Source organism: Lactuca virosa, chromosome 5 (genome assembly GCF_052849685.1).
Source record: "Lactuca virosa cultivar CGN04683 chromosome 5, Lactuca_virosa_CGN04683_v6, whole genome shotgun sequence".
NCBI classification, from domain to species: domain Eukaryota; kingdom Viridiplantae; phylum Streptophyta; class Magnoliopsida; order Asterales; family Asteraceae; genus Lactuca; species Lactuca virosa.
In genome coordinates this window covers 398,748,859-398,771,598 of record NC_136430.1, presented here as the reverse complement: position 1 = coordinate 398,771,598, position 22,740 = coordinate 398,748,859, and positions in this window count along the sequence as shown.

Below are 22,740 nucleotides of genomic sequence, written 5' to 3'. Positions count from 1 at the left end.
TACAACTATGATTAATTTTACAGAATTTTTGGGAATAATTTACTATTTTTCCCGAATTTTGTGTTGTTTAATCATTAAAATATTAAATAAATACTAAAACAGTTCAGAAAAATATAAAAATTTTACAGTAATTCATATTGTATGAAATAATGATTTCCTAATAATTTCATATTTTTTCAACACTGTTTACTATTTAAAACCATTTTCCTAAGTATTTAAGAATGTAAAAATGCATTTTAATGATTATTTCATATAAATAATTGTTAAAATCTGTAAATAATTATAATTGGGTAAGTTATTATTTTAATAAGAAATTATTAAAATCTGGCCTAAATTGAAAATATAAATTAATTATGCAAAGTAATTAATTCAATTTAAAATTCATTTAACAAATGAATACCTTAATATTCTAATCAAAATGAATTATTGTTAATTCATCTAATATAAGAATATGTGTCTAATTATTTGTATTAATACTCTATTCTCGTTTAGCAGTTCCTAAACCAAAACTATTAATTATATTAGGTTCTACGCCATTTTGACCCGAACCGTCTATCGTACGACACATGCATTTCGTTTTGGGACTAAAGTGAGTAATCTACCCCATATTTTATAATTTTCAATACTTTTGGGGTGTATCATGTGGTTCTAATATGTTCCAACTTCATTTTATTGTTTTATCACAATTGAGACATTGTTGGGACATTTATACGTGAGTCATTAATTGTATAACTATTGTTTGTTTACGCTACATGTACTTGTAGTGCATTATCATTTTTAGTCTAATCTCCATGACTATGCCCGTATTCTTGAGGTACGTTATGGACAATAATAGCGCTATTGGGTTGACCAACCCGACTTGGGACGCTAAGGTGATTGATCGCACGTGGTTGAGTGTGTTTGATGATTAGATGCTCCATCCTATATATTATATATATATATATATATATATATATATATATATATATATACATATGTATATATATAGGGTGAGGACTTATTGTTGTTGTTATCATTTGTTAATCAATTTTTGATTTATAAACCGTTATCTCAAATACAATTGTTTGCCGACTTCAAAAGAAAACCAATTTCAAATTATAAATGTTTCAACTTCACAATTTTCTCTACTAAAATTAGATTACTCACCAACTCTCGTAGTTGACCTGTTTTTACCCATGATGCAAATTTGAAGAATGAAGTTGATGAAAAATAGGTTGTGCCTTAGAAATCCACAAGACTATTTAAATTTGATGTAATAAATGTTGTTCGTATTTGGATTTGTATTTGTATGTTGTGGATCTTGTTTGCTTACTTAGTACTTAATTGAATCTAATCATATTATAACATAGTTGTCATGAGACTTTGAACAATATATCACGCCTTGATCGATTCCGACAAGGATCGGGGTGTGACAGATTGGTATCAGAGCCCTTGACTATAGGGAATTAGGTTAATTGCCTTGACCTAGTCTATAGCCTCTAGGGTCCTCTCGTATACTAGTTTATAAAATGCACACACAACTGCATGCAATTCACACTTAGAAAAGCATAGGAATACCTTTGTGTGTTAATTGCTCCCTTAAGTGCATACGTATTACTCCTGACACTTATATGTGTGCATACACTGGTGAATATTCTCCTCTTTCTCTGGAAAAAAAAATCACACACATATTCAAGTGAAAAAAAAAGATATATATACATATATATTCCTTAAAGCTTATAGGAAATTCAAAGTCATCCACTCTAGTTGGGTAGGATCATAGTAATGGACGCGTAGTAACTGGAAGGGGGAGGTGCCGGTAGCCCGAAAGTCCTGACTAGGCAAGCATTCGTATACATCCCAATCAACCGAGGGACCAGTTTGCTTACCTGGGGACCAAAGGCGAGAGTTCCCAAACCTATAGGCCAAAGCGCGTCATTCGCATTACTTTTGAGCCATCAAAATACCCGACCTTATCAAACGTATCCGAAAGGATACACTCCAAAATGGCCAACTCATTGGACTATTAAGTTCCCTAATGGGCCTAGAAGTGGGAAAGACATGTGAAAACTTAGTTTTGTGGGGGCCCACGCAAGTGCTACATGTTTCACATTTAGTAACCATGGAAAGCCCAAAAGGTGCCCAACACTCCTAACCATGGCCCAACAAGTGTTTTACAATTATTTTACCCAACAATGTCTAAAAAACTTTATTTCCATAATCAATTTACAAATAACTCACAAGTCCATATGCGTGTTTCTCGTAGATGGCATTACGACCCCCATACGCTGCTCGCAACCACCGAAGGCTAGCTGCCCTTATCGCCAAGGAGGTAGCAAACGTCATCCCAACAATTGCAACCCAACTTCATTCTCTTCAGCCACAAGCTCCAGCAACCACTCCTCGTTGCTCGTTCAAGCACTTTCGTAACTGCAATCCGCCTTACTTCAAAGGCATCGATGGTGCCACCGCACTCCTCACATGGATTGAAGAAATGGAGAGTACTTTCATCCATAGCGAGTGTCCTGAGGACCTGATGGTCCGTCATGCTACAGGGTGCCTCCAAGGTCATGCTCTCACATGGTAGAACCTAGAAAAACGGGCAAAGGGAGAGGCTGTTGCCTTGGGAATGACCTGGTCAAAACTAAAGGAATGCATGATGGAGAAGTTCTGCCCTGACAGCGAATTGCAAACTCTCGAGGATGAATTCTGGAATCTGAAACAGGTGGGAGGCGACAACGCGACCTACACCAATAGATTCCATGATCTCTCGAGACTCCTACCTCACATGGTTCAACCTATGAAAACTGCAATACGCCGCTACATCAAAGGGTTACCACGCCAGATCCGTGATTCGGTGACCAGCAGCAGGCCATCTACCCTAGAATCCGCCATTGAAATAGCAGGTCAACTCAACGAGGACAATATGAACGATGGTGTCCTCCCACGCAAGGGTTCAAAGATGTCAACTGAAAAGCCGACCCCTGAGACCCCCCTAATTGTCAAGTCCGAGTCCTCCCACCGACATGACAAAAAGAAGCGGAAAAGTCATCACCACAACCATGCTGTTATTACCCCTGCTACTCCTATCACCCAAGTCACCCCACAAGCCCAACCGAATAAAAAGTCGTATACCGGACCTCACCCCCTTTGTAACCACTGTAACTATCACCATATGACCACCAGCCCGTGTCTTCTCTGTACGAATTGTGGTCGCTATGGCCACTTGGCGGACACCTGTCGTGCACCAAAAACTCAGCGACCACTCTATCTACCCTCAAATCAGCAAACACAAACCCGGTATCCAACTGGAACATGCTTCAACTGTGGTGACCCCACCCATTTCAGAAACGCGTGTCCTAGGCTAGTCAATATCATCAACACCCAAGCCCAGGCAAATCCAACAATGCAGGTTCCAGCTCCCAAAGGCCGAGCCTTTGTCATTACCGCAACCCAAGCAAAGACCGATAACAAGGTCGTAAATGGTACGTTTCTCATAAATGACTGCTACGCGTCAGTACTTTTTGATTCAGGTGTCGATAAAAGTTTTGTGTCTTTGGAATTTGAGCCCACACTTCACACATCTCGCACGATTCTTGATGAGTACTTTACCGTAGAAGTCGTCGATGGAAAATACGTTTCACTCAATGCAGTCATCCAAGATTGCACTTTCGATTTTTGCGGTCATAAATTTTCTGTCAATTTAGTTCCTATGGAAATTGGTAGCTTCGACATCATCGTAGGAATGTATTGGCTATCCCAAAACCATGCTGAAATAGTATGTTACGATAAGTTCATTCGTATTCCTCTCGCCGACGGTCAAAGTCTTCGTATTTATGGCGAGACTCATTCGAAAAAGCTTAGTCTTATGTCATGTACTCAAGCTCGATCATATCTACGAAAAGAATATGGCTAAATACATAATACAAACTATAATACCCAAATTATACAAAATTTTCTGCATTAAAAATCAATAGACTAACACAATGAAACTGAAAAGGGTATCAAACTATCAAGAGAAAAACACATACAATGTAGATTAAAATCCACTGATCATAACAAAATGACTAAAAAAAAACCCTTGATTACATCCAAAAATACGTTAAAGAGAAAAGGTAAGGACTAAGGATTGTTAAGTCCTCTCTTCTTATAAATAGCTTTGAAGCAAGCTTGCCTAAGCTTCTTTGTTCTTTCTGTCAATTCCATACCTGGCAATTTCTCCATCATCTTCTTGTGCCCTTCTAACGTCTCTATCTCCTCCTTTAATCCCAACTCCTAGTTTTTTTTTAAAAAAAAGGTAGATGCAATATATTTTTCGTGTGAGTTCACAAAATTTACAATGAGTTAAGTTTATATAAATATAAATCAGGAAATCGTAGTAAATCAATTGAATTGATGTGGAATATGCCTAGGGCCATTGTTTATGTTATAAAGAAACTAATAATTAAAATTTTAGAAAATACCAAAACTACTTTGGTTACCAAGTGCAGGCATGCATGCATGAGTAATGTATAGAAGGTTATTATCGTAATTTACCTTGGCATTTTGAATGAGGGATTGTAGGCTCGTAAGTTTTCTATGAGGCCATCTGTTTATGTTTAGCTCTCTGCATCTTTTCTTCAACAATGTTAACCCTATCCCTAGTTCCTTTTCCGCCATGATTATCGGCATCTCAAAGTACTTCGCTATCTCTTCAAACTCCAATGGTCTCAATCTCTTTGCCACCTTCCGGCCACCGTGATCAGTGGTGGCAGCACTAGAACTACATGTAGCCTCACCACCGGATTTACAGTCTTCACTGAAACTAACCAATGGTAAATTACCATCCTCCCAACAATCCCATAAGCTTATGTCTTTAAGGGGATCTAAATCGTGAAACTCATTTCTAGAAATGATGTTTTGATCTTTGTTAAGTACTGTGGAAACGTTCTGATCGAGCACTTCATGCAATTTTTCCGACAACTCGTAATCACAATGGTCGAGCATGTCACCACTGCAAAAATCCAAAAAAAAAAAAAAAAAAAACTCAAGATAATCAAATCCAACACGATGAAAGACTCTTTTTGATCACTACAAATCCAAACCATGTTTTGATCAATGTCGACAAAATCACTTTTCTGTGCGAAAGATGGTGTAATGAGTAACGTTTATATATATACCTGAAAAGATCTTGATGATCAAAGTATTGAATCGAGGTCATCTATGGGGTTTTGGTGATCTGCAGGTGGATCCATTTGTGAGGGAGAAGTTAAAAGTCGCGATAAGAATGTGATGATTTATATAAGTGAAGTGGGAGAAGTAATTAATAGCAAGTTGTGGGAATGCAACAAAACAAGTTAAGCACTTCTGAAAAATTGATAAATGATTTCGGTAACACTCGCGGAATATAAACTAGTGAAAATTACAAACGAAAATTGAATATATATATAGTCTATGATGTTATGGTTATTGTGTATCTAACAAATGAAGAAGAAAATGAATATATATATTCTTTGAGCCGTAACCTTCTTCTTCAATTCACACACATATCCGTATATGGTGCTGAAAATTATGACTTGTGTGCCTCATGCATTTAATGCATCACATGCCTACTGCATATTCTTGACTTTGAAGCTACGTACTTCCAATTTCCCCAGTAGCACACTTTTCATTAGAAAGTACTCCAAGTCTTCACGCATGCAAATTATGACTTGTGTGTCGCTATAGGTATGTCGTTGGCCCTTGTTAAAAACCTATAGCGACAACAAGTCATCGTAATAGATTAAACCTGTGGTGACAACGAGTCGTCGCTATAGGTAACTAATAAAACTATATTTTAACCCCGAAGATATGATTGACAAAATCTATCCGACGAGACCCTCGTGATACCTCGTGACGAAATTGAAATCAACGAGAGTCTCCACTTCGTGGAAGAACCGGTAGAAATCATGGATCGAGAGATCAAAAGAACAAAGCAAAGTCATATTCCCATTGTGAAGGTCTGCTGGAACGCTAAACGAGGACCCGAATTCACCTGGGAACGCGAGGATCAGATGAAACAAAAGTATCCACATCTCTTCCCAAACTCTCGAAATCCCAGTCAAAATGAAAATTTCGGGACGAAATTCCTTCTAACGGGGGGATGATGTGACAACCGTTAAATTTCGGTCAAGGCAAAGTCAAACTAAGTCAACAAGTCAAACCGGTCAACTCCCTTAACCCTTGTATGTTAGGGTTTACGTTATGTAATAACTGTACAATTCGCTACTTTAATGAGAAAACATCATTTGGAAAATTCGTGTGTTTGATTTTCCTTAGCCTTTACAGTGCTAAACAACATTGTAAATTTAATAAACCCTACTCAAGATTACTTGACGCTAATAGGATCAAAACCCAAACACTACGATATAAATTGACGTTAATAGCAACATAGTATAGTACAACGTTATAACTATAATCAAATTAAATTATGATACCATATTAAAATCAAATCAAAGTATAATGCTCTAATTAAATTAAAAGAATCAAACTTGAATGCTATAATTAAACTTCAAATGAAAGTAGATTGTTATAATCAAATAATAACCTATCTTTTATAAAACTCCCTTTTTATAAACTTTACATTAAATTTTATAAAACTCTATTTTTATAAACTTTACATTAAATTTTATAAAACTCTTATACTATTTATGTAAAAGATGCTTGTGTTAGTGGGAAATTATGAAGACCACCAAAAGCAAAAAGATTATTCCCATGGTCTCCCACTCACACCTCCCATCCACTTTCCTTTCCTTTTTCTCCCAACACATTATTCTCTTCACCACTTAAACCTTCTCTATTCTTTCTCTCACTCTCAATCTCGAAATTTCCTCCAAGAAATACTCATATTCCATCCAAGAACAATCTATTATACTCAAATCTTCATCCCTCTTGAAGCATTCATCAAGGTATGTTGTTAAAAGTTTCAAATTCATACAAATCCACCAAAATATCTAAAACTCATTTTATGTATAAACCTGATTTTTCTCAGAATACCATCAATAAAATAAGAAGTTCTGGAAATTTTCAGAAAATAACTTATTTTTATTGAATTATTATAATTATTGCAATAAAGTAGGGCAATAATTCACATAAAATACTTTTTGCATTCAATAAATTCTGAGAAAATTCTGGGATGACCTATATATTGATTAAACATGATATATGAAGTTTCATGCATTTATATTACTGTTTACTATTATTTATGATTTTATTGATTAATTAATAATGAAATATATAAAAAATACTTCCCATAGTCACAAATATCTGAAACTTATACACTGGGCTCTATATCATGTTATACAACTATGATTAATTTTACAGAATTTTTGGGAATAATTTACTATTTTTCCCGAATTTTGTGTTGTTTAATCATTAAAATATTAAATAAATACTAAAACAGTTCAGAAAAATATAAAAATTTTACAGTAATTCATATTGTATGAAATAATGATTTCCTAATAATTTCATATTTTTTCAACACTGTTTACTATTTAAAACCATTTTCCTAAGTATTTAAGAATGTAAAAATGCATTTTAATGATTATTTCATATAAATAATTGTTAAAATCTGTAAATAATTATAATTGGGTAAGTTATTATTTTAATAAGAAATTATTAAAATCTGGCCTAAATTGAAAATATAAATTAATTATGCAAAGTAATTAATTCAATTTAAAATTCATTTAACAAATGAATACCTTAATATTCTAATCAAAATGAATTATTGTTAATTCATCTAATATAAGAATATGTGTCTAATTATTTGTATTAATACTCTATTCTCGTTTAGCAGTTCCTAAACCAAAACTATTAATTATATTAGGTGTACGTCATTTTGACCCGAACCGTCTATCGTACGACACACGCATTTCGTTTTGGGACTAAAGTGAGTAATCTACCCCATATTTTATAATTTTCAATACTTTTGGGGTGTATCATGTGGTTCTAATATGTTCCAACTTCATTTTATTGTTTTATCACAATTGAGACATTGTTGTGACATTTATACGTGAGTCATTAATTGTATAACTATTGTTTGTTTACGCTACATGTACTTGTAGTGCATTATCATTTTTAGTCTAATCTCCATGACTATGCCCGTATTCTTGAGGTACGTTATGGACAATAATAGCGCTATTGGGTTGACCACCCCGCCTTGGGACGCTAAGGTGATTGATCGCACGTGGTTGAGTGTGTTTGATGATTAGATGCTCCATCCTATATATTATATATATATATATATATATATATATATATACATATGTATATATATAGGGTGAGGACTTATTGTTGTTGTTATCATTTGTTAATCAATTTTTGATTTATAAACCGTTATCTCAAATACAATTGTTTGCCGACTTCAAAAGAAAACCAATTTCAAATTATAAATGTTTCAACTTCACAATTTTCTCTACTAAAATTAGATTACTCACCAACTCTCGTAGTTGACCTGTTTTTACCCATGATGCAAATTTGAAGAATGAAGTTGATGAAAAATAGGTTGTGCCTTAGAAATCCACAAGACTATTTAAATTTGATGTAATAAATGTTGTTCGTATTTGGATTTGTATTTGTATGTTGTTGATCTTGTTTGCTTACTTAGTACTTAATTGAATCTAATCATATTATAACATAGTTGTCATGAGACTTTGAACAATATATCACGCCTTGATCGATTCCGACAAGGATCGGGGTGTGACATTGATCACTATTATTCATTATGTTATGATATTGTACATGAAGTCATCCACCCTCAGACGATTTCGCCATTCTGGTTTGGGGGTGTGACAGTCTTCGACCTTGTCACGTGTCAACTCGTGCCGGTGGCATGTGTCCGCTTCTCATAGTGCCACGCTGACTTGTCGGTGGAAGATTCGACCTCCTCTTCACCATGTGTTGCACTCCGGTGTCGCCACGTCATCATACATAAGTATTTTCTAAAATCTTCGAAAATCCATAGTTTTTGCATAGGAGCTCTATTTTTGATGTTCTTTATATCTACGCGTATGTATTTCCGATTACTACAACTTTCCTTTAGACCTCAACATCTAATTCTCACTCTATTTTAAATTCATATTTTTATAGAGATTACACTGTTAAAGTCTGTGCGAAAATCATAACTCTTTCATACGAACTCCGTTCTCATATGTCTTTATATCGATGGATTCGTATTTATGATAACATTAATTCTCGTTTACTTTGTTTTGACTAACAATCAACCGATCTTAATATCAATATCTGTACCGCATACTGTTGTACTATGTCGCGCCAGAATTTAAAAAAAATCATAACTTCCTCATACGAAGTCAGATTTAGGCGTTCTTTATATGCATGTTTTCGCTTTTATGATTACTACGACTTTTGTTTAGATTACTTAGGCTAATAAGCAACCTATCTCTGATTCATATTTTACGACACACGTTGTCGTATAGGGCTGAACGCGAAATTTCGAAAGATCATAACTTCTTCATATGAAGTCAGATTTGGGAATTCTTTATAGACACAGAATCATCATCGTGACTACTATAAATTTCATCAAGATTATTTATCCTAAATAATCTTCTATCAAAAATGTTATTTTTTATCGCTCAGTGATAAAAATGTCTATATAGTTTGCAACGCGTATGATTAATAATTAGTTATTCAATATAATGAATAATTATTTATTATAATCACTTAAATCATCTAGCCATAACTTATGGGCGTTATAGATCACAACACATGCATGAAAGACTGTGGTTGGATCACAACACCTGTATGAAAGACAATTGTTGGTTCGCAACACTTGTATAGTTAAGAATGGTTAGGGTAATGATAGTTTTGGATGGTTGTTGAGTGGATATACTAGGGGTTTTTGTGGTCCAACTTAGATATCCCATGATCTCTTGGTCCAAAGCCTTATTGCATGGTTCGTGTTTGATTTATTGTTTTGCGGGTGGACCACCTGTTCGATTATCTATCTAATCCCTGACTACATCTGACTTTATGTATCGTATGAAAGACCAGGGTTTGGCCCCTGACAGTTATATGTTGGTATGGGCCCGTTGTACACTTTGCGTTGTGCCTGTTATGTATGTTTGGGCTAGGTTCGGTATGTATGGCGTATGTTTGTGATTAGGAGAGCAAGTAGGTCGGTTTTAGAGCTGAGGACTTTGTGTGGATGAATTGTATATATGATGAAATATGTGGTATACTTGGGAACTCACTAAACTTTATGCTTACAGTTGTGGATAAAATGTTTTGCAGGTTGTTCGTGAGAAGAGCTCGGCGGGACTGTACACACGCATCGAAGATTTTGATTTCTGATGTCCTTGTAACTCGACTCTAATAACATTATGATTCTAAATAAATGAATGTCACTTATTGATTTTAAGTAAAATGTTATAATTGGTTAATCTATTTTAAAATGAAAATTCTCTTTGTAATTTTCGTGATGTTACTAAACCTAGATGCAAAAAGGAATACTAGCCAAATAAAAAAAACAAACCTTTTTGGGGGTCGGTTTGTGATTAAGTGAAGAAGGTGGTAAAGTGAAGGTGATTGAGCTGGAGTCATCATGTTCAACCGGGAGAAGACGCACAATGGAGAGAAAAACAAAAAAGGATGGGGAAGAGAAAGAGGGGGAGGGGAGGGTACAATTGGGGATGAGGGGGGGGGGGGGTACAATGGGTGAGTTGGTCCCGTCCTTTTGTTTTGTTTTTTTTTAATTATAAAATAATTATATTTGATATTAAAAAATGAAAATAAAAATTTTAAAGGGTAAAACAGTTTTTCAGTTTTTTCAAGAACCAAAATGGAACGAAGTCATGAGAATTTTATGATTTTGGACATTTTATGCAAGTTGAAAACTTTTTAGACCTTATCCATAGTTTTTGGAAAATTGCGATGACCAATTTTACAGTTTTATCTAGGGAAAATAACTTAAAAAGGTAACGAAGTTTTCAAAATATTCAAAAAATACCATTGTTGTTTTTTTAGTACAAAAAATATCATTAAAGCATATTTTTGTACACGGAATACCAATGAAGTATACATGTGTTCAAATAATACCTTGTGGTAACCGGTTACCTCAGGTAAACGGAAAAATGATCTAAAAGGGTAATAAAGTTTTCAAAATGTTCAAAAAATACCATTGTTTTTTTTTTTGTACAAAAAATACAATTGAAGTATACCATTTGTATACAAAATACCGACAAAGTACATATTTTAGTACAAAAAATACCATTGAAGTTTCCAAAATGTTCAAAAAATTATCATTGTTGTTTTTAGAGCACATTTTGTTAACTTCTGTAACGTCCATAAAAATTCAAGCCAATTTTTAAACTTTTTAAGTCATTCAAAAACCAATAATTATTACAAACATGTTTTCAAAATGGTTTAATGTCAGAGTTTCCCAGAATCAAATCACAAAAAAATAAGGAGGTGCACGATCACGCCTTTGCCTTCCCGCGATCATCAGAAGTACCTGAAACAATAATCGATAAATTTAAGCTCAAAGGCTTAGTGAGTTACCCCCAAAATACCAACGTCATACGATCATAATCATATCATATAAACAAACACAGCATGCATAATGACCCATCAGTCTGACCGGACCGCCTCTCAGGCCATCAGTCTATCTGGACCGCCTCTCAGGGCCTTGAGCCTATCCGGACCGCTCGTCGGGACTTTGGCCTGACTATATGCCCTCCCGGGTCTGCAGTCTATCCGGTCCGCTCTGGGTATCTTGGCCTACAGCACAAAGCAGGACTTGCCTCAACCCAATCCCCCAAACCAACAAACATGTGCACATAAATATCATACGCTAGCTAGCATGTACAAATAATCATACGGATCTAACATATCAATAACATGGCAACCATCTTATAATCAGGATACAAATCTAACCGATCACTAGCATAGCAACCATCCTATAACCAGGATACAGATCTAACAGATCACTAACATAGAATAGTCCTATAAACCAGGATACCGACCTACCCGGTCACAAAGAATATCACCATCCTAACTACCAGGATGTAAATCAATAAGCATATCATGCAATAACCCGGATACAAATCCGAATAAGGGTCGGCATTGGTGCCTTAGACCCTGTTGATATAGTGATGTAAATCAATAAGCATATCATCCAACACCTACATCCACCGATGATCCACTTCCATAAATTCCCAAATTACCAAAATACCCCCAGAAGTCAAATTGGTCAACCCTTGGTCAAAGTCAAAGTCAACGGTCAAAGTCAACAGTCCATGTTGACCCAACTCGTCGAGTGCAGCTAACAACTCATCGAGTTCCTTAAGAACTCAGAAAGTCATAAAACCCTAACTGACTCGTCGACTCCTCTTACTGACTCGCCGAGTTCATGCAGAATCAAATACGGGCAACCTTCATACGACTCGCCTAGTCGGCTAAGCGACTCGTCGAGTTCATGCAGTCCAATTCTAATACAGATGTTTTAAGCCACCCCAAAGCTCCATATTGCAGATCCAACCTCCTAAAGCATGGTTTTCACGTAAAGTTGCAAACTTTACGTACATGCATGGTCCTAAATGCCAAAACTAGACTAAGGGAAAGGTTAACTCAAAGGGAAAGGCCCAAGCTTGCCAAATCTCATAACTTTATGGCTATTGGGACCAAGGGGAGTCCAGATCTGAAGTTACAACTTCAGATCTTGCCCCAATACTCGACTGACTCCCAATGTGCTAAAGATAGCTCCAAACCCAAACATGAAGAGATTTAGCTAAAGATAAGCCAAGGTAACGGCTTGTTACCTTCAAAATGTTGCCAAGATGAAGTAGAGTCAGATCCACAGGCTCCTCTTTGCTCCAAGCTTCTTATACTTCACACCTTCTTCACAAAATGTACCAAAATCACTCTTTAAGCCTCACAAACACTCAAGCACAAGGTTAATGGCGATTAGGGTTTCTCTTATCCGTCAAGGAAGTGATAAGGGACTAGAGGAAGGGACTTAAGGTCCTTTAAATAGGGTGCAAACCCTAAAATTTAGGGTTTCATCTCCCAGCTCCTACTCGTCGATTCTGAGTCCTCCGACTCATCGAGTAGATCCAATAATCCACGCGGGCTAACCCGCCTCTACACGACGAGTTGGGGGCAACCAACTCTTCGAGTAGGTCCATAAATGTGTATATAATGCTTTAAAACTTGTACCTAGGAGTCGGGGTGTTACAATTCTCCCCCACTTGAACTAGACTTCGTCCTCGAATTTTGATGCGGCGAACAATCCTTGATAGTGCTCCCGTATCTCTGCCTCCGGCTCCCACGTCCACTCGGACCCCCTCCTGTGCTCCCATTGTACCTTTACCAAAGGTACGTCCTTGTTCCGTAGAACCTTCACCTTCCTCTCAAGAATAGCCACCGGTAGGGGTGTTCGTTTGGATGGATCGGTTTGATCCAATCCAATTAAGTACATCCAAATTGATTTCGGTTTTCCAAATATAGATCCGAATAGTCCAAACTAAATTCAAATCCGATCCGATCCGATCCAATTACAATTCGGTTGGATCGGTCTTCATAATTCGGTTTTCAAAAATCGAAACATTTTAAAATGACATATAATTATAATATTATCCAATTTTTACACAAGAAGTAAAAACCAATTATTTAGTTGTGATTTAAAATTTATAAACAACTACTAAGAAGGTATAGTTTAATATTTTATAGATAAAAAAACTTTTGAGAGAAAATGCATATTAATGTTTTTTATCAGGTAAAACTTTTTGAACTTATTTGAGAAAATAAATTATAAAATCAGTAAATAATTATAGATATATTAAAAATAAATAAATAATAAATTGTTATTCGGTTTTTTTGGACTATTCGGTTCTTTTTTTATAAACCAAAACCAATTCAAAATCCAAAATAATAATTCGGTTTTGTTGAAAACCAATCCAAAAATCCAAATATACGAACCAAATTGTCCAATCCAAATTGTCCAATTGGACAATTCAGTTTTATCCAAAAAGTGAACAGCCCTAGCCACCGGCCTCTCCACGTAATTCAGGCGTTCATCGACCTGAATATCATCTAATGACGCCACTGCCTCCTCGTCCAGAATGCACTTCCGCAACTGTGAAACATGGAAAGTGTTGTGGATCTGACTAAGCTCCTCAGAGAGATCCAATCTATACGCCACCTTGCCAACCCTGGCAGCGATCCTGAATGGCCAGATATATAGGGGACCCAATTTACCCCTCTTCCTGAAGCGGATCACACCCTTCCAGGGTGAGACCTTCAGGAGAACCATGTCACCGACCTGAAACTCCAACTCAAATCGATGCCGGTCGGCGTAGCTCTTTTGCCGACTCTGTACGGTTTGCAGTCACTGTCTGATCTGCTGAATCATTTCGGTAGTCTGCAGAACTACCTCGGTCCGACCCATCACCCTGTGACCAACCTCGCCCCAAGAGACCGGGGTGCGGCATCTCCGTCCATACAACAACTCATAAGGTGGTGCACTAATGCTGGAGTGAAAGTTGTTGTTATAGGATAACTCTGCAAGGGGCACCGAAGTCAATGATGCAGGCTCTCAGCATATCCTCGAGAGTTTGTATGGTCCGCTCACTCTGACCGTCCATCTGTGGATGATAGGCTGTGTTGAAGTGCAACTGCGTGCCCAGCTCCTCGTGGAACTTCTGCCAGAAACGGGAAGTGAAACGACCATCACGGTCTGACACGATAGAGACCGGAACCCCATGGCGAGCGACAATCTCGCGTATATACACATCGGCTAATTTCTCGGCCGATGAACTCTCCCGAATGGGCAGAAAATGAGCACTCGTGGTCAATCGATCCACGATGACCCATATAGCGTCGAACTCCTTTGTCGTGCTCGACAATTTGGTGATGAAGTCCATCGTGATCTGCTCCCACTTCCACATGGGAATCTCTAGAGGCTGCATCTTGTCATGCAGCCTCTGGTGCTCAGCCTTGACCATCCTACAGGTCAGGTACCTCTCAACATACCAAGAGATCTCTCGCTTCATGCATCGCCACCAGTAACTCAATCGCAAATCCCGGTACATCTTGGTGGCCCCCGGGTGAATAGAGAAACGAGACTTATGAGCCTCCTCCAATATAGTCTGTCTGACCCCACCAGACATCGGAACCCAGATCCGACCGCAACGGGTCAATAATCCCCGACTGTCCTGAACATACCGGGTGTTCTCACCCCTAATCCTCTCAAGCTTCCAGTTCTCCTGACGCATACCCTCAGCCTGGGCTTCCCTGAGCAAGCCCACAAGTGGAGAATCCACTGAAATCCGCATGCATGTCACTGGAGTAGAGGATCCAACTGACTTGCGGCTCAGAGCATCTGCAACCACGTTCGCTTTACCAGGATGGTAAAGGATCTCGCAGTCATAATCCTTGACTACGTCAAGCCACCTGCACTATCTCATGTTCAGGTTCAGCTGATCTATGATGTGCCTCAGACTCTTGTGGTCCATGTAAATGGTACAGCGAACCCCATAGAGGTAATGTCTCCAAATCTTGAGAGCGAATACCACCGCTCCCAACTCCAGATCATGAGTAGGGTATCTCGTCTCATGCGGCTTCAACTGTCGCGATGTGTAGGCTATCAACCGTCCTCTCTGCATGAGGACCTCTCCCAGTCCTATGATAGATGCATCACAGAATACCGCAAAATCCTCGACTCCTTCCGAAAGAGTCAAGACTGGAGCCTCGCATAGTCGATGTCTGAGGGTCTCAAACGCCCTCTGCTACTCGGGGACCCACCGGAAATCCACCCCTTCCTCTTCAGACGAGTGATGGGTACTGTAATCTTGGAGAAGTCCTATATGAACCTCCGATAATACCCTGCCAATCCCAAGAAGCTCCTGATGTCTGAGGGAGATTTCGGAACCTCCCACTGCATGACCGCCTCGATTTCGGTCGGGTCGACCAAAATCCCCTCCTGGTTAACGAGGTGTCCAAGGAATTGAACCTCTCGTAACCAAAACTCGCACTTCGAGAACTTGGCATACAACCGCTCTCGCCTCAAAACTCCCAATATCTCCCGAAGATGCTCCTCATGTTTCTCTCGGATCTTGGAGTACACCAAGATTTCGTCTATGAACACGATGACCGAGCGATCGAGCACCGGTCTGCAGACCCGATCCATCATGTCCATAAATATTGTTGGCATGTTGGTGAGCCCAAACGGCATCACCATGAACTCTTAGTGTCCATAGCGAGTCCGGAACGCGGTCTTCTCCACGTCCTCCTCCCTAACCCTGACCTGATGGTACCCGAACCTCAGGTCTATCTTGGAGAACCAAGATGTTCCCTGCAACTGATCGAAAAGATCATCTATCCTCGGGAGTGGATAACGGTTTTTCACCATCAACTTGTTAAACTCCTGGTATCAATGCACATCCGGTGCGAACCATCCTTCTTCCTGACGAAGAGAATCGGCATTTCCCATGGAGAACTGCTCGGACGAATAAATTGCTTCCCAGCAGTTCTTGTAACTGTGAAGACAACTCCTGCATCTCTAGTGGTGCCAACCGGTACGACGCCTTGGCGATAGGGCCCGCACCTGGCACTAGGTCGATCCTAAACTCGACCTGCCTCTCCGGAGGCACTCCGGGTAACTCCTCCGGGAACACGTCAGCAAACTCTCTGACCACTGGAACCTCTGATACTAAAACCTGATCCCTGACCCGCGTATCCACCACATACGCTAGATAACCCACACACCCGTGCTGAATGTGCTGCCGAGCCCTGGCACTCTGGCAACCGAACAAAACCCTGATCCCAATCTGGTGCCCTCGCTGTAAACAATTAGTTCTCCCCCACTTGGGGTTCGAACTACCACTCGTTGATCGCAGTCGATCATGGCACCGAAGCGACTAAGTCGGTCCATACCCACAATCACACATACATACCTCATGGGAATCGAGATCAGGTCTATCGGGAAAGATATCCCGAAGATCTCCAATACGCAACCCTGATAGACCGACGAAGCAGAAATCCCATGTTCGTTGGTGATAGAGACTCGCAACGGACACTCTAGCTCTCCCACTGGAAACCTGAACTCCCTACTGAAAGACTGAGAAACAAACGACCGACTCGCCCCCGAGTCAAATAATACCAAAGCAGGTAAGGAGTTCACTAAAAATGTACCTAATCACAGGTACAACATATAAGCATAAAACAGATAAAATTAGTAAGATAGGGGATAGAAACATTCCAGCAACCACATTTGGTGCTGCCCTAGCCTCCTCTGTCGTAAGCTGGAAAGTGTTTCCATGGGCCCTCGGGGGCGCTGCTCGAACCTGGCTCCCGTCAGTAATCCTCAGTGTAGCCGGCACTGGAGCCTGCGCCGGCCTGGCTACGATCTGTGGACAGATGGTCTTCATGTGACCAACCTGATGACAGTGGTAGCAGATCATGATATCCTGAACCGGGGCTAGCTGGCGACAATCCCTCGCAAAGCGCCCCTCCTTGCCGCACTTGCGGCACCCGCTACCAGATCTACAAACCCCCGAGTGACCCTTCCCACACTTGCCACAAGTGTGGCCATGCTGTCCCCCTTACCTGGAATCAGCGGTCTTAGACCGCTTTGGAGTCGGTTGTGACTGTGTTGGGGTCTGCCGCTGCTCCCTCAACTGCAGCTCAATCTCCAACTCACGCCGCCTAGTGGCCTCCTGTAAATCCAGAAATGTATCACAACGTTGGGTCGCCACAAACTGTCGAATATCAGTCTTAAGCATTCTCAGATAACGTGTCATCTGAGCCTGCTCATAAGCAAACTCCAGCAGAACATCGCCCTCTCTGTGAACATACGGGTGATCTTCGTCACCGTCTCACCATCCTGTCTCAAATCCAGAAACTCCTGAGCTAATCGTTCCCGCTCGACTTGTGGAATGTAGCGAGCGCGGAACATATCCCTGAACTACTCCCAATTAACCGCAGCTCTCTGATCATCCGAATATGATCCAGTCATCAATCTCCACCAGTCCTTTTCCCCATACCTCAGTAGGTTTAGGGCACATCTGACCTTCTGGTCAGTAGGACATGAACACGTGAAGAAACACCCATCCACGTCAGATAGCCATCTTATGGATTTGATGGGGTCTTGAGTCCCATCAAAAGTAGGGGGCTTCGTCTTGTCGAAGTCCCGATACTGAAAATCCCGACTGGCTCCTACCCTGCCGCCATTACAGCCGATGTGGCTGCTGCGGAAGCAGCCTCAGTGAGGACTACATAGCGATCATAGAAATACTCCACCATGGCGGTCTTGATAGACCCAAACATCTCTGGTAACTGAGCCCGAAACATCACAACAACCTCATCATGCAGGATCTCTCGGATCCTGGCGTCCATCTCGTCTGGCCCCATCTGGCTGATAATCTCGGGCACTGTCGGTGCCTCCTGTCCACCATCTCCCGATCCTGATCCGGATCCAGTCACAAATCGTCGAGTAACCACCATGCTGAAAAATATACCAGGAAGATATCAGATATCCCACATAACAATCTGGGAACCAACTCTCAAAAAAACCCTAGGGGTTGTGACTTCCTTGCTACGCGTATGGGTCCTGTGCTTTCAGTAGTACGGGCCCATACTACCTTCCACACCTACCCATATTTGTCTCAAGTATCATCACAACGCCCTAAAACTATATGTATGCATGGCATGCACTCAATCCTCACTCCTAGAGGAAGGCTAGATATCTCATAACTGGCGGACTCATCCCAAACAACCCATCCATGAAACTTCCACCAACCATGCACCACTCGTGTATGCTAGCCATACATAATGTTGGACCCTATAGACTTTCGAATACCTGATCCTACCCTAAGCCCTTCATCATACAAGAACAGGAAATAAGGCCAAACCAAACATTCTCAGGCTATAAGATCTTAATTATGTACAGCCGTGATGCATGCACTAAGCAACTATATTAATGATGTCAATTTATTATAAGGAAAACCCTACGCTACCAGGCATCATATAATCATGCAATTCTATCATGAAAATCCTGAAGATCCCTAGCCTAGTACTAGCATGCTGTTCTAACATATCACATAAATCAAATAATCCGTAAGGTATTTTGGGGTCTATCCACGAGCTCCAGCTGATCGTACACTTGCATCCTCCTTTATTATTTTGAAAACATTTTAAGAAAATCGTTTTAAAATCTTGTCCTCAGTTTGAGACTGGAGACACGCGAGTGTTTCCTCCAATACACTCAAACCAAGGCTCTGATACCAACTTGTAACGTCCATAAAAATTCAAGCCAATTTTAAACTTTTTAAGTCATTCAAAAACCAATAATTATTACAAACATGTTTTCAAAATGGTTTAATGTCAGAGTTTCCCGGAATCAAATCACAAAAACATAAGGAGGTGCACGATCACGCCTTCGCCTTCCCGAGATCATCAGAAGTACCTGAAACAATAATCGATAAATGTAAGCTCGAAGGCTTAGGGGCTGTTTGTTTTTTTTTGTGAAGATATGCGCAACCACTTTTGTCTGCGCTGCGCAGACAGCGCGCAGACATATGGTCTCGCAGAGTGTTTGTTTTTTGGAAGTACGCAGATCAAAAAACGTCTGTGCGAGGTCTTCATAGCGCAGACATGGACCACTGTCTTCAAAGGTCTTCTGACCCCATTTTAACCTAAACCAAAAAAAAAACATGGGCCACCGTGCAATTTTTTTTTCTTTCTTTTTTTGCTGAAAATGCATTTTTAATGTTTATGATATGAAATTAACTTTGAAAAATCAATTTATTTCAACAACTGCAGATGTTAAAAACAAACAGTCTTCTTATTGCAGACTGCAGACATTTGGTCCACCTCTTCTGCCACAGAGGCTTACAGATGTGGTCCGCAGACTGCATACATTTTGACTTCAAAAAAACAAACAACACCTTAGTGAGTTACCCCCAAAATACCAACGTCATACGATCATAATCATATCATATAAACAAACACAGCATGCATAATGATCCATCAGTCTGACTGGACCGCCTCACAGGCCTTCAGTCTATCTGGACCGCTCTCCGCGCCTTCGGCATGTCTGGACCGCCTCTCAGGGCCTTCAGCCTATCCAGACCGCTCTTAGGGCCTTCGGCCTGACTATATGCCCTCCCGGGTCTGCAGTCTATCCGGTCCGCCCTGGGTATCTTGGCCTACAGCACAAAGCAGGACCTGCCTCAACCCAATCCCCTAAACCAACAAACATGTGCACATAAATATCTTACGCTAGCTAGCATGTACAGATAATCATACGGATCTAACAGATCACTAACATGGCACCCATCCTAATTCCTAAGAACTTCTCATTCCTAAATACTCACAATCCTTATGAACATTCACCCCTTAGCTTATACGACACTCATTTTTGCAACCCTTCGAATCAATCCTCAGAAATCTCTCTTAACCTCAAGGTATTTTTGGTTAAGCAACCCAAGCATACATAATCTAGAAATTACAACTTTAGATACCGAATTGGAGCTCTTGGAATTCTTCATTTATTTGATATTTGATCTTTGATTTCTTTGAATTCACCACCTTCTTTTTTTTATTTTTGGTATCTTCAATTTTTGATTCTTTGGAATTTTGATCTTTTGATCTTCATACTTTGGTTGCTCCAAAAATTCTTCAACTTTTTGGTAATTTCTCTCTCTTTTTTTTCACATGTAACTCAGTTTTTTTTCTCTCAAAACCTACATGCTTAAGCAAGGGTGCTTAACTTCAACCTTTATTGGCTAAAGGTATTAGTCTATGTGCAATGACTACATAAGCTTTCCTGGATAGATTTCAGGTTTAGGCTGCAAAACATATTATGCCATATAAACTACCAGATTACCTTTCATATCTCATGACTTTTCACTAGGAAATGGGAAGCCACAAATACATTGTAACATGTGTTGGCTCAGGTAAACATTTAGGTTCTCATCGGATCATCCCATACAATATTAGCAAAAATTTAAATTCACTAGATTTTCCTAAATTAAACTATTATTTCAAGTTTATAAATTTTTAAATTTTCCTAATCTAGCTATTTTTAATTTTCCAATTTAAATTTCTTTTTCGACCCCCTACCCCACACTTATTTCATACAATGCCCTCATTGTATGCATAAAACTACTTAAACACATAAAAATATAAAAAATGAGAAAAAGGAACAGACTCCCCTGGGGTAGTAGTGGCGAGATCGAATGGGCTTGCTAAAAGTTGCTCCATAAGCTGCTGGAAGACTGGAAACTGGAACTGCTGCTTCTGAATGTGCCAGAAAATAAAATCAAGAACGTCGACTTCTGAAATGTGGTGCAAAGAATTGCAAACTAATGCAATGTGTAGTAACCATGACGTGGGAAAGTGTCGACCACGTTGTGATATCGAGAATGGCAACCTCCTCTCGCGATGAAAAACTCCCCCACAACATAGGAAAGTGTCAACTATGTCGTGGTAGCCGGGATGATACTTCAGTTTCGTGTCGAAATAAAACTTTATGGTGTGGGAACAGCTCATCCATACCATAGGAAGCAATATATGGTAGAAACGCCACTCTTCTATATAATAAGCTCTTACAATATCGACACGCACCCCACACTTATGGAAAATCGTAGGTCTTGATTATAAACTTCTAACTCTCGCATGGCTTTCTCTCTTGTGATAAAACAATAGTCGGACCTAGCTGCTGAACTTACTACCAGCTTTCTAAGGGAGAAAAATACTAAGTCACTCGTCATCCTCGTTATTGTGATGTTGTGTCCCAGATGTGTCGGCTCCATCCTGTCACTGCTGGAATGATTGGGGAAAGGGGATTGGATGATGATATCCCTGTGAAGCACAAAACCCAGTCAATACTCCCTCAAACCATTGTTGTCTACTCTCTACTATATCAAAACGCTCGTCAATGCACCGAGCAAGGTAACGTATATCGATCTCTGGCTCAGGTCCCTGTTGCGCTCCTCGAGAAGCAGGTCGACGCCTACCCCGTCTCTCAGGGGCTAGCTCATCTGCCCCCTCCTCGTCGGCCACGTCATCTGGTCGTATCCGGATAATACCATCCTCTCCTCCGGCAACGGTGCCAAAAACTTGATGTGAATATTTAATGCACGAGTTTTTTATTTATAATTCCTAATTTATCGCATCTAAACCACACCTTACAGGCAGTGAACCTGATCGAGTATAGTATAGCTTTTATAAGCAAGGGTGTCAAACACAAGGGGAATGGTAGTGAATTAATATTAGAATGTTTGATTATAGGTTATATAAAAACGCACAAAAGTAATAAAAAAAGTTTTATTAAATTAAATCTCAACCAAACAATTAAATAGTAAATCTCGATAAACTGACAGGAAGACAAATCTCTTTAGGTACTTTGGTTTAGACAAATTACATCTTAAAATTATAGACAATTGCACACACAGATTTGTTCATTCATGTTCACCGATTTCTAAAATGATTAGGTTCATGTTCACTGTTACTAATCCTTTAGCAAATAAGTTAATTCAAACAGTGATCAGTTGATTAAAATAACAGGTTTCCTAGTGTTCAGTTCGTATCAAGCAAGACTTGTAATAATAGTTAATTAAATTGGTTGGTTCAATTAACTCATATGTGGTTGGTCATCACATATGCTCACACATTAATTTACTTATTTTCCAAGTTAACCCTAGTTTCATGTTCACTGTTCCTAGGCATATAATCTTGATGGTCATCAAGATCATAAGAGGCAAGCAATCAAGCAGATGTTCATACAAC